The sequence below is a fragment of the Poeciliopsis prolifica genome, unplaced genomic scaffold (genome assembly GCF_027474105.1).
Source record: "Poeciliopsis prolifica strain line A6 unplaced genomic scaffold, Auburn_PproV2 SCAFFOLD048, whole genome shotgun sequence".
NCBI lineage: Eukaryota > Metazoa > Chordata > Actinopteri > Cyprinodontiformes > Poeciliidae > Poeciliopsis > Poeciliopsis prolifica.
In genome coordinates, this window is record NW_026562423.1 from 2986193 (window position 1) to 3002957 (window position 16765).

The following is a 16765-nucleotide window of genomic DNA, read 5'->3' on the forward strand; positions in this document are numbered from 1 at the left end:
CTTCATTAACGTATAGCAAAAATGGACAGTTATTCTTTCAGCTGTGTCCTGAAAAAATGTTATTTTCCTGCGTGGGTTCAACTGGGAGTCAGCGTCTCTTGCTATTGGTTGGTTTGGCAACTATTTAATGCAAGTGGTGTTGGACTGTAGTGTCATTTAGACATACAAACTATTAGGAAGTCAGAAGCAAACTATTTTGCCAAGATAGAACAAACTCATTGTTGAAATACACACACACACACATACACACACACACACGTTCCTCATTAACTGTAGCTTCCACCTACAATTAATGAAGACAAACAGAATGTCGATCGATCAATAATGTCGCGAGATGTTTTAAGTTGAACTTGACTTTGTTACTTTTTATACTTTAATAAATAGTGCTCCGTTTTTGGTATGACAGTGTGCAACAAGACACACATTCCTGAACTTTTTAATAAATATTTCCCCCCTGACATTTTTTTAAAGTTGGATCATACACAATAAATGCCATTAAAAGCGGGAAAATAGTTCTGAAATGATTTATTATGGTCTCACCTGCGCGCCTTTTGGAGACGCTGTGCATTTCCCTGCCCAGATTTATGGCTTATTTTTGGGTCCGTTTCCCCTCCGTAGCCAGTCATTCTGTTAACAGGAGAAAAGCTACCTGCTGACAGCAAAAGTTTATCAGTCTGTAAACAGACAGATAGCAGCGTTTTGTAATTGCCTCCCAGGAAATTGCGGTGCTGGTGTTAAATGTGGAAGGGCAGGACAGTTTTCAGTCTGTCACAGTGATGCATAGGAAGGATTCAAGTGTCGAGAAACTGTGTGTGAAGGTGAAAATATGCTTGGGACAATTTTTTTATGCTTCGATGTATTGTGTAAATGTTCCTTTATTTCAATCATTCTGGTCAAAACCTTAAAATGACATGTCAATTACAGAGGATTTATTGCAGTAAGGGATGCTTATCTCCTCTACTAATTATTATGACTGACATTTAACAAGAAACTAAAAATATGCTTCTCAGGAAGTTAAAATATTACCCAAGACCAACAAAAAAATATATAGAAATAAACAAACTTTTCAATAATGTTAAAATTGATAAAATATGACTTTCTTTTGAGGACATCCTGGTCTGGAGAGTTCAAGCGTCTCGCTCTCAAGGATTATATACCTTAATTCTTCCCTGAGATTATTTCTCAACCCGAATCTCACGCTGTGTTCCAGTTGCACTCAGAACTGGGAAATTCTGATTTCTGTCTGAAAAATCAATTTGAACAGATTTCCCACTAGGAAAGTAACAGCACCTGAAACTACGCCCCACTTACAACTTTCAAAATGGCCGCTCCTGCATCGACAGTAGTAAAACATGGTAGAAAGATTTTTACTTTCTAAGATACACATGTAAGTGTGTCATTAAAATCAATGTGGCGCCTGCAAGTTTAAACTGAGGAAATTAAAAGTGGCGTTTGAAGGATGTTCCACATTATTCAACAGGCCACAGGTTTCAAGCAACATGGGAAAGAGAAAGAATCTCTCTGCTGACGAAAATCATCAGATAGTGTAGTACCGTATGAAAAAAAAAACTGTTCTCATGAGGGGCTTTGTTCTATAAAATCTGATTTACACTGTAATAGTTCATCATTTGTGTTACCATTCATGAAAATATCACTTGCATAATAATTTGGAACATGGTGTAATGTCTTCCAGTTCCAGCTCTCCGTCATATTTTCCTTTCCCAGGCTTTTGCTTTTATCCTTGTAATTAATAAGTGATTTATGCACTGCTACGGCTTCCCGCAACATTCCTCATGACCTCACTTGCTGGGTGTGCGTGCGCACATTTTTATGTCTCCCAGAGGCAAAGATACGATCGATACAGGCCGGCTCTTTCCACAGATCATGGATGCGACACAGTTTGGTCCCCAGGCCTTGTTATCCCGATGCGAGGCTCACTGTCACCTTCAGGATGATCTACGCTGTTGCTGTGGGACAGAAACAGGAGGATCCGCTCCGTGCAGAATGCCTCGTTGAGAGGGGCCAACGCATCCCGCCTGGAAGCTCGAGAAGGATAAACTCCAAGGGTGCGCAAAGAAGCACAATCCCATCAAACGCAATGACCTTGAGACCAGAGCCACTCGCGCTTGAGAATCACATTGGGAGAAGCAACAGAGGCAGCGGGGCTGAGATCTGGACAGGAGCCATCGTCCCTGGTTTGCATAGTCAGCATGCGAGTGTGGAAGGGTGACATTCCTGGCGCAGGTCATATGCAGATGTGGACAACATGAGAATTTCACATTTGTAAAGCATCTCGGATAACGTGACAGTAACATCCCACCAGATATACACTGCCTGGCACGAAAAACAGAAAGAAAGAAAGTCACGCTCTAGCATTTCTCTAGCAATGCATTTAACTTCAATAAGCTTCTGCAACATCACGAGATTTATTTCCATCCGGTGTTGCATTAATTTTTCACCAAGATCTTGTATTGATGATGGGAGAGAGTAACCATCGAGCAAAGCTTCTCCAGAACCTCACAAAGATTCTGTATGGAGTTCAGGTCTGAACTTTTGCTCACACTTTCAGCCGATTGAAAATACATCGTCATCCTGGAACAGCCTCGTGTCATCATAGAAGAAACAAATGAAATAACCCAATCATTCAAGTCTGGTGATCTTATAGTGTTGTTGAACCTTGAACCTGACCAAATGCAGCAACGGCAGATCAAATAGCTGTCACAGTAGACATTATGCATGATGGATTCATCTCTTCATCTGCCTCTCTTGATCACGCTGATGAGCCAGTTACTATGCAAGAGGGCAAATCTGGTCTCATCAGATCACGTGACCTTTCTTCCATCTCTCTAGAGTCCAATCTTTACACTGCTTTGCAAATTAAAGCTTGTTCCTCTCGTTCGCCTGACTGATGAGTGGTTTTATGACTACACATCTGTTCAGTCACAAACCCTTGAGTTCCTCTCACATTGTGGATGTGGAAATGCTCCTACTTTCACTGTCAAACATAACCTTGAGTGCTACCATTGTTGTTCTTTAACAATGGTAGAAACAATCACTCTTAAATGGCTCCAAATGTTGAAGTGATCACCTATTGTGGTCATTTAGGGTTTGTTCCTCCCACAACCACATTTCTGCAAATCGGTCCTTCCAGTTTTTAGTAATACTTTGGACGGGTCTCGACCCAACGTTAGTTGTTTTCACAATACCCTTAGATGTTTTCTCTGACAGACAATCTTGGCTATACAGCAAATAAAGATGGTTTTATTAAGTCTTCAACACAGCAGATTTACAAAATGGCAGCCCTCCCATCAATTTTATACCTATCCACTGGTAAAAAATACACGCCTGATCAATTTACTTCGGCCAATCACCTCAGCCATTCAGCGTGAGGAAAAAAGAGAAAACAAAGTTAACTTTCGCATACAAAACGTCAACAGTAACAGTTATTTATCATTGATAACATACCAGGCTGATGTTTTCTGTATGAAAACACACAATTTAGAAAACATTTCAGTTTTTCAACGCCTTTAAGATTCAACCAATTAAACTCTAGCTCTTATCGCTGCTCTTTCTATAAAACAGCAGGGTTTGAATAGGGTTCCAAGATGGCTGCCACAACCGACACACCCACAAGGTAACAAACATTTCAACCGCACGCATTAGGAACCTTCTGTCCCATTGCACAGCTGCCCGGTAGTAACTCAATCTTTTACTCCTTTAGTTCAAATTTAGCTTTTATACGCTGACAAACCTGCCAAATTCAGAATGTACCATCGTCACAATTAGGTGTTTAAACTAAATTAAGTTTAATTTCATTAACAAATCTCTTACGTCGTTGTTAGCTTTTGTTTCTGTGTTTGAAATGACGAGACATTTGTAGTCCTGCCAGCCTTTTGCGATGCGCTTTCATTCACACTGTACTCATGAAAACAGATCAACAGATTCTGTCTCATTTCAAAGCAGAAGCCGACCCGATTGTCCTTTGTAGCTCCCCGTGTCTCAGATCTTGTAAATCCCAGCCTGCGGATGTTTAATAATTCATTTGAGAAACCACACCTTGCTCCTTTCAAATGAAGATACCTGTGTATGGAGCATATCCCACCGCTATCGTTTCTCTTATGACCTGAAATTCAAAATTAGATCATTTTCAGAGCTATGAAAAAGTATTTGCTTTATTTGGCTGAACTGAAATATTTCAGATCAGCTTAGTCTAATATCATAGACAACACAAGGAAAGAAGTAATGAGATGATTCATTTAGTAAGGGATGAAATTATATCCTAACTAACCTGCTGCTGTGTGAATGTGTGAAAACGTAACCATTGCCATTGTGAATGTTGTTGTATTTTGTTCAGTTTCAAGTGCCACACATTAACCTGGTCACTGCCAGAACCTATGAAGACAGAAATAACTTTGATATCATAAAATCTGACGACACAAAGAAGGCGGACAGATCACAGCACAGAAAACATCACGAAATTGAAGAAACGACAATGAAGTAAGTCGTCAACATCTCAGTGTGGAAAGCAGTTTCTCAGATTTTGAGGCTTGAGCAAACCACAGCTGCAGTCATTGAGTAACAATATGCAATGATAGAATCAATCCAAGCAGAAACCATTTTACCCAAATTACTCCAAGAGAGCATCAACAACTCATCCAGGAAACCAGAACAGGATCTAAAAACCTTGGTTGCCTCACTAGCTGAGATTCCATTACAAATGTGTGCAAAACTTTAACAATATTCTCCTAATGTCAAACAAAAACATTAGGACAAACAAACAAAAAAAAAAAAAAAAAAAACACAGAATTTCTCAATTATGCCTTTCCCATTAAATAAGAAATGCAATTAAAATCACACATGAATAAGTTTGTTCACACAATAAGCCATTAAAAAAACACCATGCCATCATGCTCCTACTACTTCCTGTCGTCTCCTTCGTCTTTTCCGACAGTAGCAACATCTGGCTGTAATATGACTGAAAACCACTTCGTCCTAACGCAAAATCTATTATAGAAAAAAGTTCTTTTCAAAATTGCTGAGTTTCTATTAAGCGGTCAATGGAAAGCAGCTAACAATGAAACAATATACAATATATATAATATATATCAACACCTTGAGGTCTTCCATTATCAACCAAATTGGGACAAATGTGACAATCGCGTGGCTACCATGAAGAACGCTGGCCTGTCTATCCCACGTCGATAAACTGGAATAATAAAGGAAGTTGCAGAGGATTGGGGACATCTACATTTTATTGAAGGTTAATTCAAACTTTACCACTGCCTCTAATTTCAACGGGATTGCAAAAGCAGCAGCCAGAGTTGCATAATGAATCCATTAGCAGGGAGAGCAATAGTCTTTCGTAGTCAGGGGTTCAGATTTATTCTGGATACATTTTTCTTCAATTATCTAAGAGCCTCTTCTACGGCGATGTAAAATACCTTCATTGATACCTAGTTGATCGGAAAGTCAACGGCTCGGTTTGAAGAGGACTTTCCCGTCATAAATACAAATAAGCACAAAGAGGGATTTCTTCTTTCTTTTTGATTAAAAAGCCAGGAGGTCTTTACGAGGAATGAATTATGCCCCTGCACTAAACCGAGGAAGGCAGATGAGTCACTTCCTGTCCTTGGTATCGTCTCCTGCTGTCTTTGCGTGTGTGGATTGGCGCCACAGTCATGTAAAACGCCCAGAAACAATCATGTGTGGACAGACACTCACTGTGTTATTGTTCTGTCCTTCCAATGTTGCCCTGTTGATGTATATTTTTGACCAAAAGTTAGTTAAATCTTCTTTTACTGCTTCTCTGAAACCCAACATTTTGTCCAGTGTTTTAAATATAGAACATGTCAATGGTGTCGTAAAGAAACGGAATCTGATTAAGGAATACATGATCTGCCGAACTGCAAAGAGTTCCTGTGTGGCTGTGAAGCAGCAGACGTCTGCGAAAGCTACCTTGATAAAAACCCTCTACAGCTTTTTCAATCTGTTCAAGGAAAAACTCCGAAGTCAAAGGAAAACGAGATGAAACGCAGAAACTCAAAAGTTAATGTGTCGTAATGAAACTGGCAGACTTGTTAGGAGGAAAGACCGATGAGTTCCCCTGGAGAAACGGGAGGTTTCTGTCTTTTTCACTGAACCAATATTAAGTTTCCACTCCTGCAAAACAGGAAGGCCAACGCCTGAGTGCTCCTCAACAAGCTCATGCTAATTATGCCACTTATGCATTTTGTAGCAAGCAGAGCTACAATCTTTTCCATTGACTTCACCTTGCTTGAATGAAAATGCCTCTAAATCTAAATTTGCCAAGGGTTTGTATCTTGGACTCGACTGAACGTAATACAGATGCAACACGTGGTTAATACAGACATATTTGATCTGAAATAATGTTACTTTGCTGCTGCCTACGGAAGCAAAATTTGTCATTTTTTATTGAAATCCTTTCCATTCGTCACCCAAACTGTGCTGAGAAAGGGGAGGGAAAAAAAAAACAGAACACTTTTATCTGATTGAAGGATTACATTTCTGTATGTGATTAAGCAACTATACTGACAGATGGCTCATTATTAGTGACATTGCTGTGATGTTTTTAATCAATTAAATTAGTCCCTCAGCGTGTTTGCCAAAGCGTCAACTTTTCCCGAATGTGGAGGCTTTCGGGGAACGTTGCCGAAGGATATCATTTTTAGACGAAGCTTTAAAACAACAGAAGGGAAATCTCTGAGAAGTTCAACAGAAATAAAATGCTGATCTCTGCAATATCTCCACAGGTGCTTCTCCCCCAACAAATCCAGCCTGGATGCACTGAAAGAAGGGTTTTTTTTTTTGCAACCAGAAACATCCATTTGCTTGCAGTTTTTCCTCACTCAGCGTATTCCCTTCTCCTGCCACAGTATTTATCCATTGCTGAGCGCCGTAGTGGTTCTGTTGCAACGTGCAAACAACTATGTTTGATTGGAAATACAGCGATTGATGAGTCTGCGTCATTTTGTGACAATTAAAAACCTTATTTGATAGCAAAAAATGCACTGAATATGCAATTTTCTTGTGCCACACACCTGTTTACCAATTAGGTGACTTCTGAAGGTACCTGGATACCATTGGATTTTATTTAGGGGTATCAGATTAGATGCTTTGATTCCATTTGTCTGGTAAATAGTCAAGATTATTTGCTCAAAATGTTGAAAGAAGATAAAGGGATGTTTCATATTTAGGATCTCTACATCAAGGTGACCTTAGTTTGTTTGCTAATTTCCATATCTGCATATATTTCAGGATGTTGTGCCTCCATTTTAACGAAAAGTTGTCTCATGGCTCAAATTATTTGTGTCCACAGCTAAAATGCTACATGCTGTAGTTCAAATAAAAAATATCGATCACAGTTTAAACAAAATTCTTATGAAGCTGATAAGACTAAATTCACTTCAAGGAGCGGAAAAACGTTTAAGAAATAAAAGTCGAACCCATGAGGTTCTTACCTTCACCAACTTCATTAAATCACTTCCTCGGTGTTTTGGTCGTATGATCAATGGTTTTTTTACCGTTTCCTAGCAACAAGGGGTGACTCAATCATACAGTCTCCCATGTACGATTTTTTCTATGCACTTCATAATCATGTGCTGCTTTCTGTTGTTCTTCTTAAGGTGACAAAATGTGCATTAGAGGTTCATGAATGCGTTTGGGATTCACCGTCGGAGTTTAGCTTGATGGCCTTTAACCCCAAGACTGTCAAAATCCTTCCAAACACATTCTGCGTTTATGGAATCTGACAATAAATCCAGATTTCCTTGTGCCAAATCGGGATTTAAAGCCATTTAAACATGGATGGGAACTCGGGGAGAAAATCCGAGCGGCCCTTTGACCGAGGCGTCCTGCTCATCGGACAGGACGCGGCTCATCACCCGTTGGTTGCTACGACGCACCCTGTGAGGTCATTCTCTCATCGCCATTTCCCTCCAGACCCTCATTAAGTCTACGTGTGTGTGTGTGCGTGTGTGTGTGTGTATCCCCCCACCTCCTCTCTACTGTCTGATACCGGCGCACTCCGGCTGATTACATGCACCTGTAATGACTCACGACTCTAATGTGTCTCATTTGGGGAAATGGACAGTCGGTGTGAAGGTTGAGAAGGTTCGGTTCAGACTGTAAGCGAGCCCAGTGCGTGGACGCACGTCAGCCTTTTGATAAATCCTACTGGGAGAACATGTTGCGAGTGGCTGCATCTCGAGCCGCGTGTCATTCGTTCACTGTGTCATTGCTGAATGTCAAAGCTGCTTCTTTAATAAACTAACTATAAATGAAGCAGAACCCCTCCTCCTTCATGTCCCCCTTAAATGTGATTTACTGCTGGAAATAATGTCCAAAGTGCATCACTCACTGCTTCGTCCCCCAGCTAATGGAGACGCTTGCTGCCATCTTCCAGCGAGACAGCATGTGGGAGTTGTTACTCCTTTTGCCCCCTGCTCAGGCTTGTTGAGCTCCAGTTCAACAAATACCATTAATCAATTCTAAACGCGCCGTACGAGCCGCCGCTGCAGAGGCGGAGGACGGGGGATGCATGAAGAAACCTTCAGCAATTGGACATGTTGGAGGCTTGAGAATCTCAGGGCTGTTTTTCACACCTGCAAGGCCAATAGACTCGGTTCATTTGGGGAGTTTGTTTCATTTTTAGCGGGTGCGGTTCGCTTTCACACTGCCTTTAAAACAAAGAGACAAACAAACTGAGCTGAAGCAGCACATTGTGCAGGTGAGCAAGGATCTGAGCCTCTTTTTGGTGGCTCAAACCTCAGTCACCTTGTGGTGATTACCAAGCACCCGGTGATTAATGTCTCCCACATTCATTATGTCTTCACTACACCATTTCAGTGTTGGTCTCATCTAGAAGCCCTAATTACATCCGTAACCTTGAAACTGTGACAGATCAGTGGGGCTCCCATCGAGCCTCAAATGTGACAGTCTGTGTGTTCAGACTGATCCCATCACAAATCTCTTTTTGGTCAATGAAATCATGCTTTTCCTTGTCACAATAACTCAATAATGAATTATGACTTGCGAGTGTAAACTCCAAGGAGCAATACTTTCACTATGTCATACATTAAAGCATGGCGGAAAATAAGGACACGTGTCCATGCTATGACATTTCATTCTAGACAGTGAATTTCTGCATTAAATATGGTTTATAAAGAATTCCCTTTTATTTGAATTTTATATGATTGTTGAAAAATGTGCCATTCTGTACAATGTGTAAGTAGGCCTGTCACGATAACAAATTCTGATGGATGATAAATTGTTCCAGCGGTCATAGCGATGAAAGATGACGTTGTTTCGAGACCATTTTGGAGCAACAAAATGGTAATGGCACAAACACAAAAACACCAAAAAGTGGATGATAAAAGTCTTTATTTTGGTGATTTGGTCCCAACCAAATCACCAAAAGAGACAAACAAAAATTGAGAGCGATAAAAAGAGATAAACAATAAATTATTTATCATGCCATTAATTGATTTATTGATTATTGTGACAGGCCTATGTATAAGCAATTGTTGCCTTGTGATTTGGTGGCTGAATAGATTCCATTATTTACCAGCTGTCTCAGTGGTCGACTTGTCAATGTGCTGATTTCGTTCAAAAATAAAAAAATCCCATCCTCCTGCCTCCCCTCTTCTCTTGTTTTTTTTTTGGGGAGGTAAAGGGAGTCTCAGGTGGCGGGGCTCAGACTGCAATTACACGTTAGATAGAAATGTAACAGGAAAGCAAGGACAGCAGCAGGACTGGGAGGAAATATTCAAGACGGGGAGCAAGGCCAAAGTCACACGGACAAACGGGGATTACTCCGGAATTCACCAGACTTCAGAGTTTGAGCATTTTAATTAAAATCTTGTGTGGTGGAATTAGTTAGCTGTATTATTCAAATCGACGATTATGCCGATGATCCACTGGTCTTTGTTTTGTTTTTATTTGTGTTTGTTTGCTGATATTTCTGGGTTTATCGTGAGTCGATTTCTCTGTGTTCATTGTTGCTGTGGTATTACTACCTGGGTTAATTCCTGTGTTGATTTTCTTATTTCCCGTGTTCCTCCCTCTGTGTATCTTGATTTATTTTCCAGTGTTGGTTTTGGATTTTTTAATTTTTCCTCTTATTTGCATTAGAAGTATGCGACAGTGCGTATTTTTTTTATTGACCTGATAACAAGTAAATACAGGGCCGGTATCAGAACAAATATTTGTACATTGTTTTCTAAGTAAAGAGCAAAAAAAAATATAATTTGAGATTCAAAGTAAAGTTGTATTTATTGCAGAGTTGGGAAAACTACAATACAAATTTTCATGAGGGAATCTGAAACTAAATGTCTTTATTCATTGTTGACAAAACATCATTTTTAACATTTTAGCAGAATGTTAACATTACATTGTGTGAAAAGCATGCAAGTCTATTATTAATAATATTAAGTAACTGTGCTTCTATTAAATCCAGTAAGTCCTTTACTGCTTTGAGACTATTTTTGAGTTGGACCTTTTCATACCTGGGCAGGTGAAAAGGTCACCTCTCTGTGACGATGTGTTTCTGAGGTTATTTTTTGTCAAAGAAGCAGCAGAATCTGAGCCAAAGCAGCAGCAGGACAACTTTTGCCATAAGCGCGACTCAAACTAAACGAGCTCTTCTGAACCGGTCTTCGTTCTGATTGGTGCTTCACTAATTCAATTAAGCCCTGCCAGCTGATTTTTTTTTTTCCTCTGGGGAATGAAAGGCTGAAGAAATAATTACCGTGTTAACTCTGCAGAAGCAGCAATTGGTGCTGTTTCTGTTTGAAAATGGGATTCTCTTGGTGACTTACCCAAAATTATTGTCACTCCTCGGGGGAGATCGGAGCAGGACCGCTCACTATCTTACAACTAATTAGTCAAATGACGTTTTCGTAGAAAGGAAATGTAATAATAATGAGAACAATCAGAGGGAAAAAAAGGAGATGAAAGCTACACAAAAATGGTTGTGTTGTTGCCAGTTTTGAAGCATTTTTATGTGTTTTATGCAGAGTTTGCGTCCATTGATGCATGAAGTGCTCAGCTCCTGTAGGATCGGGCGAAAACAACAACAAATTGAAAGTGAAACGGCCAATAAAGAACCCAGATAGAGTTTTTTTTGTTCTGGGACAAATGAAAGTATGAAGAGTCACATAGTATCACTTCCTGTTTATTTATAGTGGCTGCAAAGGATAAAAGAAGGAAAGATTTTATTATTTGTTATTCTCTGGCATGTTCTGGAAATATGTAAGGACTTTGGCTAAGTTACTAAACGGTTCTGGGCATGCAGAGGAGAAAAGGTGATAAAATCCTGGAGGTTTCAATTACTTGGACATATTTTACAAGAATTATTAAAGCTTAGTGGATCTGTACTGAAAACCAATCATTCCATCGATTTTGTTTTTTGTGTGTGATTTGGAAGCATCTTCTTATTTATTCCAGTCATTTTTAAGCTTTGCGCACATGTCAAAGAAAAAAAAAAGTTGTGCAAACAACAAGACAAAGCTGGTTCAGAAATCAGTGTTATATTTCCTGTGAATAAAATATTTGTAGACTGTGAAAAAGCTTTTTATGCATACAGCACCATTAAAACAACACAATATATCCTGTATTTTTTTTCTAAAACATCTCCAAGAAATTTCAGCTCATAGCAATTGATTTTAAATCATTCGGATTTTATTTTTAAGAGTTCAACTGCAGTTTTTCTCTAAACGTCATGCTGAAAGCAGGTTCAGCGCTAAATCTCAACTTCAAGTCTACGGAATAACTTGACCAAATTCTTTAACTTGCCCCAAAATCAAACATCTGATGGTTGAAACGTCAACAGATTTGGACGTTAGAACAGGAACGTTGCACCAAACACTCACCGACGTCCCAGAATAAAAACATTCATGCGGTTTTCTTTGCAGGTCAGTAAAGAACCCATTTGTGAAGGTGTGTGTTCATAGCCTTTGGGGATAACTGTGTGAAAGCTTCACAGTAAATTCAGAGTTGTCCACTACAGTTTAATTTTAAAGTTTGATTGGTGTATAACCACTCACTCTTCAATTTTTAAAAGTCGTTCATTAATATGCACTTCATGCAAAGGATGAAGGTATGAAAACTTCAAACTGTGCTGAGGGTACGCTCGCATACCATCAGCTCCTTTCAAAAATTCAAGAAATTAAATTGATTAAACTTTAAACCAGTACTCTGTAAACTCTGTAAACCATCATCTCCCTGTGGTTGAAGAAGAAATACTAATTAGAAGATTTTCTAGATGTAACAAGCTGTATCTTCGAGCTGAAACTCCGTTATAATTGGGCTCAATTTGACAAGATGAAATACACACAGCGCAACAAAGTTCAGAGATCTGTCAAAATTGATAGGAAAAAAACGGTTCAGCTTCTATTTTTAAGGCAAAAAGTGCAGAAGCACATCAGTAATCAAGCTGGAAACCAATAGTTACACTAAGATCTGTAAGACTGCCTGTAAGGAAATTCCCAGTGCAAACAGGAAGTCATTCAGCATATGTCTTTGTCCTGTTAGCTCCATTGGCTGCCCTGAACCAAGCCATGGGAGCAAGCATGGCCCCCATGTCAAAGATAAATTGTCTTGACCTCTCTTTTGCTCTACCTTGACGGGACAGTTTAGTTTGCATATTAGGGTTGGAATTAACTACCAACATATATATCAGTCTACATTAAAAGTTGTTTTAGACCTGTGCTCAGGACACAAACGTGCCTGGCAGAAGATCGATGTTCTTGTCAAGGTGGGACAGTCCCTCCGCTCCTCCAGACTGACGCTTCGTCACTGTCCCATTTGCTGGATGTGTCTGGACGCCTTTCCTCGTCTCTTTCTAATTATCTCCAAATTTTCAGACACTGTCTGAAAGTTGTCAGACAAGGACAGGGGCAAACTAAGTCTCTCTGCTTTCAGTGTGTTATCCCTGACGAAGACAAAGGACGAGGGGAATAAAACGATGGCTTGAGATGGCTTTGACGTAAGAAAATAACTTATTTCCTCGCCGAATGCAATGTTAATACCATATGTGAAAGGTAAGATAAGGTAAAAACAGTTTTCATTCCAGTGATGAAGAAGTCAATGTAATCACTGTAGAATAATCTAGATGGTAAATGGCAGGATGTGACACAGAAGATTCATCAGCTGTGGAATCACTCAGAAGATTTTAGACAATCATTTAACTCAAGGTGGCTGTGGTTGTCTTGAAGGCAGACTTTCTTGTTTTTAGCTGTCAATGAACAATGAAGGATTTTCAGAAACGTTCAAGAAAATCTAAGCCTTGAGTGTATGGTAGAGAGACAGCTCTTTTATGGTACAAGGATGTAATACACAACAATAACTAGCTTCCAGCCTTATGAACCTAAATGAGAAACTCAGTAATTCTTTCAGCCAGGTATGCAGAAAACCCTAATTAGTGCGCACACCTATACATTTATTAGCCACTTTCTGAGCAAAACAGCCATTCAAGTGGCAACAACACAATGCATTTAAGAAGACAAAATGTCAATGAATTTGAATACCAGCAAAATAATGCGGGGGAAAAAATGAATTTAATTGCCATGGCACAACCAGGGGGAAGGAGAAGAAGCTTCAAATAGTGGGGGCTCGTCCGGGATATTTAATGCAATTTAAAGTTCAGTGGCGTTGGACCCCTCTCTGAACTCAAACCCTCACACCAGTCAGTTTTCATTTTCACGCTCTGAAACTGGACAAACATTTCATGACCTCCCTCGTGACCCTTTGAGTGGCTGAAATTTAAAATCAGGTCAAAAATCTGTGCAGTTAATGAGGCTCTGCTACATATGCAGGCGTGCATCGTGGCAGATAAATGAGCTGGAATCCATCCCAGAAAGACAGGACCCTGATGGGAGTGTTTTAGCGGCAACAGGAGGTCAGGACAGGGGGATTAATGTTCGTGTGTCAGTCAGAGAAACAGCTCAGATTGGCAACCGATTTAAATTAGACAAAAGCACTCTCGCCTTCCTTTTGGTTTGAATTTTATGTAAAAATGTTCACTACTTAAGATTTTTTTTAAGGGAGATAATGCTTTGGTTTAAAAGGTTAAAATAACATCTCCAAGAAGCAGCTTGATGAGATGCAACAAATGCAAATAACCAGATGAGCACATTTTCCATCAGCCCAGTGGGAGTGACCAGGCTGAGTGCCAAGATGATTGGGTGTAGACGAGAGCAAGAAAGCAATCAGGCTGGGCTGACAGGGGTGAAAGCTCAGTGACCACACTGGAATGAGAGTGCTTGCTTGGACCCGGTGATCCTTAAGGATGAGGGGCTTGTGCCAATTCATCAGCTGTTTACCTACAGTCTCGTAAGACATTAAACCTGGTGACCTGACCTCTCAGGAAAAGGGTTTGTCCAATCTCTGCGTTGCAATTGTAACTAAGCAAGGCAGGCCTGACACGCAAGGGACTGGTTTGTGTGGACTGAGGGTGCGTGGGCGGGATGGCGATGCACCGAGCCGGTGTATCCAAGAGATTCTGAAGATTATATTCGTATTAGTGCACTTATAGATGCAAGGCTTAAGTGTTAGCATATTTACTAACCTTCTGAAGACTGATGGGGACTTTAGTCTTGATAAATTCGTTTTGATTTTCCCATTATGTCCCACAAGGAGGCAGTGTGTGAGAGGTGTTGCCATGAGGGGCAGTATTATGTGAAATCTACTGTTTTGAGCTTTACCATCATGTTGTTATTGCCTCATCAAAAACATACCTGGAGTCACATCTGATATATATATATATATATAGAGCAATATGTATTTATAGCAAATGACAATAATATAGTTACTTGATTGTATTATAAAATGGATCAGAAAATACATAATTCTGTCCCTTTAGCTAAATGGTTGTGAATTAACCAAATCAGAAACTTACAGTCAGTTGCGCTCCTTTATTTTTTTGTTTTAACCGTAACCCCTTGAGATGTCAGATCTAATTTTAAACTTGGTGTGAAATCTCAGTTTGAAGAAATTAACCCAATAAAGGCAGAATAAGAAATTTTTTCTCATCATTCCAAACAGAAAAAGCTTACTCTGATGAAATGTCAGATAGACAGAAAAGTGAGTTTGCATGATTTTTATATATAAAAAAAATAGACTAGTTCCAGATGTACTTAGAGAGTGAACTTTATTCTTACCAGGAGTGAAATAGGTCCTTTGTGTAAAATTTTTCACTTCAAAACTTGTAGGAAGCACTGACCATTCTTCACCCCAGGTCTTGGATTGCACGGAGCCGCCTTGGTTGGACACCTGCAGCACAGGACGGGGCGGCCCGCTCCCGCCTGGAGGTGCAGTCAATCACAGATCGCTATGTGTGGGAGCATCAGGGGGTATTACAGCCACAGCGCCGGGCTTGGCAGGCTGGGTTTATGAGTGTGGCCGCTCGCCTCTTCATCCTGGCCCACAGCGAATTGCCCAGCTGAATGAGTCGAGTACGGCTGCTGCATGATTGCCTGGGACCTTTCAATTTACCACTCTTCACACCTGATCTCATGGGGCGCGTAGGTTTAAGGGGGGGAGTGCTGAAGGCAAGAAAAGCAGAGTCATAACCAAGCGCATAAAACTGAGGGATAGCGCAATGAGTTTTAAGGGGGTTTCGTATCAGATGTAGCTCTGCAGAGTTCCAGAAAGCGTTAATTAGTAGCAGCCTGCAGCACCTCCCAGGGGAGTCCAGCGATTGATACGTTTTATTTCCCATGCTTTGTAAAAATGTAGAGGCTTTTGGTAGATTATGACCCTGTGAGGTATTTTAATAGCTGCTTACAGTTCGCGGCTGTCGGCTGTGGTGTTTGGAAGGAGTAAAACATAAAGGGTGTGTAATTATTAAAACGGCCCGACTCACTGAAACCATGAGGCGGAACATATGAGGCTCGCTGCTGCTCTGACCTACATACGCCGAGCGCAGGAGCACCGGGGCAATAACTATAAAGATGATGCTATGGCCAATGCTTTAATTAGAGTTTGAATGCGGGGCTAAATTAATGGGAATGAACACGGTCATGGAGGCTGGGAAGAAAAGTATTAAAAGAGTCAGGGGGAAAAAAAGTGATGATATAATGCTGCTAAACATCAGCACTATTAAAAAGAAGCGCCTTAAAAAAGTGTTTACGCCCTGTTTACAGGACATTTACCATATCTATCTGCAAAGAGCAGTGCGTGAAATCTCAGACTTGCACTTTTGCAGTTACTCTGACGACTGAAAGGAACCGACGTGCGTCCGTGTTTTCCCAAATAAAAAAACCAGCTGTGATTTATTGCCTCTTTCCACCTCACACTGCTGACAGTCAGACTGTCAGGCTATCAAAAATGGATTACTTCTCTTTTTCTGCCCCTTCACTCCCGCTGTTTTTAGCTCTGATCAATCACACAGAGAGGGGGGTGGGGGGAAGAAACAAGCAACAAGTGTTTATGTGAGCCAGAAATAGGTCAAGATGGCCGTCTTTGCAGTCTAGAGCCATTCATCTTTTTATATTAGTCCACTTCTTTTGCTGTGAGCTGCTCACTCCGGTAAGGCAGAGAAGTGGAAAGGAAAATGGGTTCTGTTTGACTAGATAGAGTGAGGGATATTTATGGAAGTGAAACATGTGGAGAGAGGAGAGAACGGACTGTTCGAGTCAACTGTTGTATTATTGAGCTATTTCCTGAAGTGTAGTGCGTAGCGTACCGTTTGTACTGATTCAGGCGCAGATATAGTTATTGGAAGCCCTGAGAAAAGTGTTGCACCATC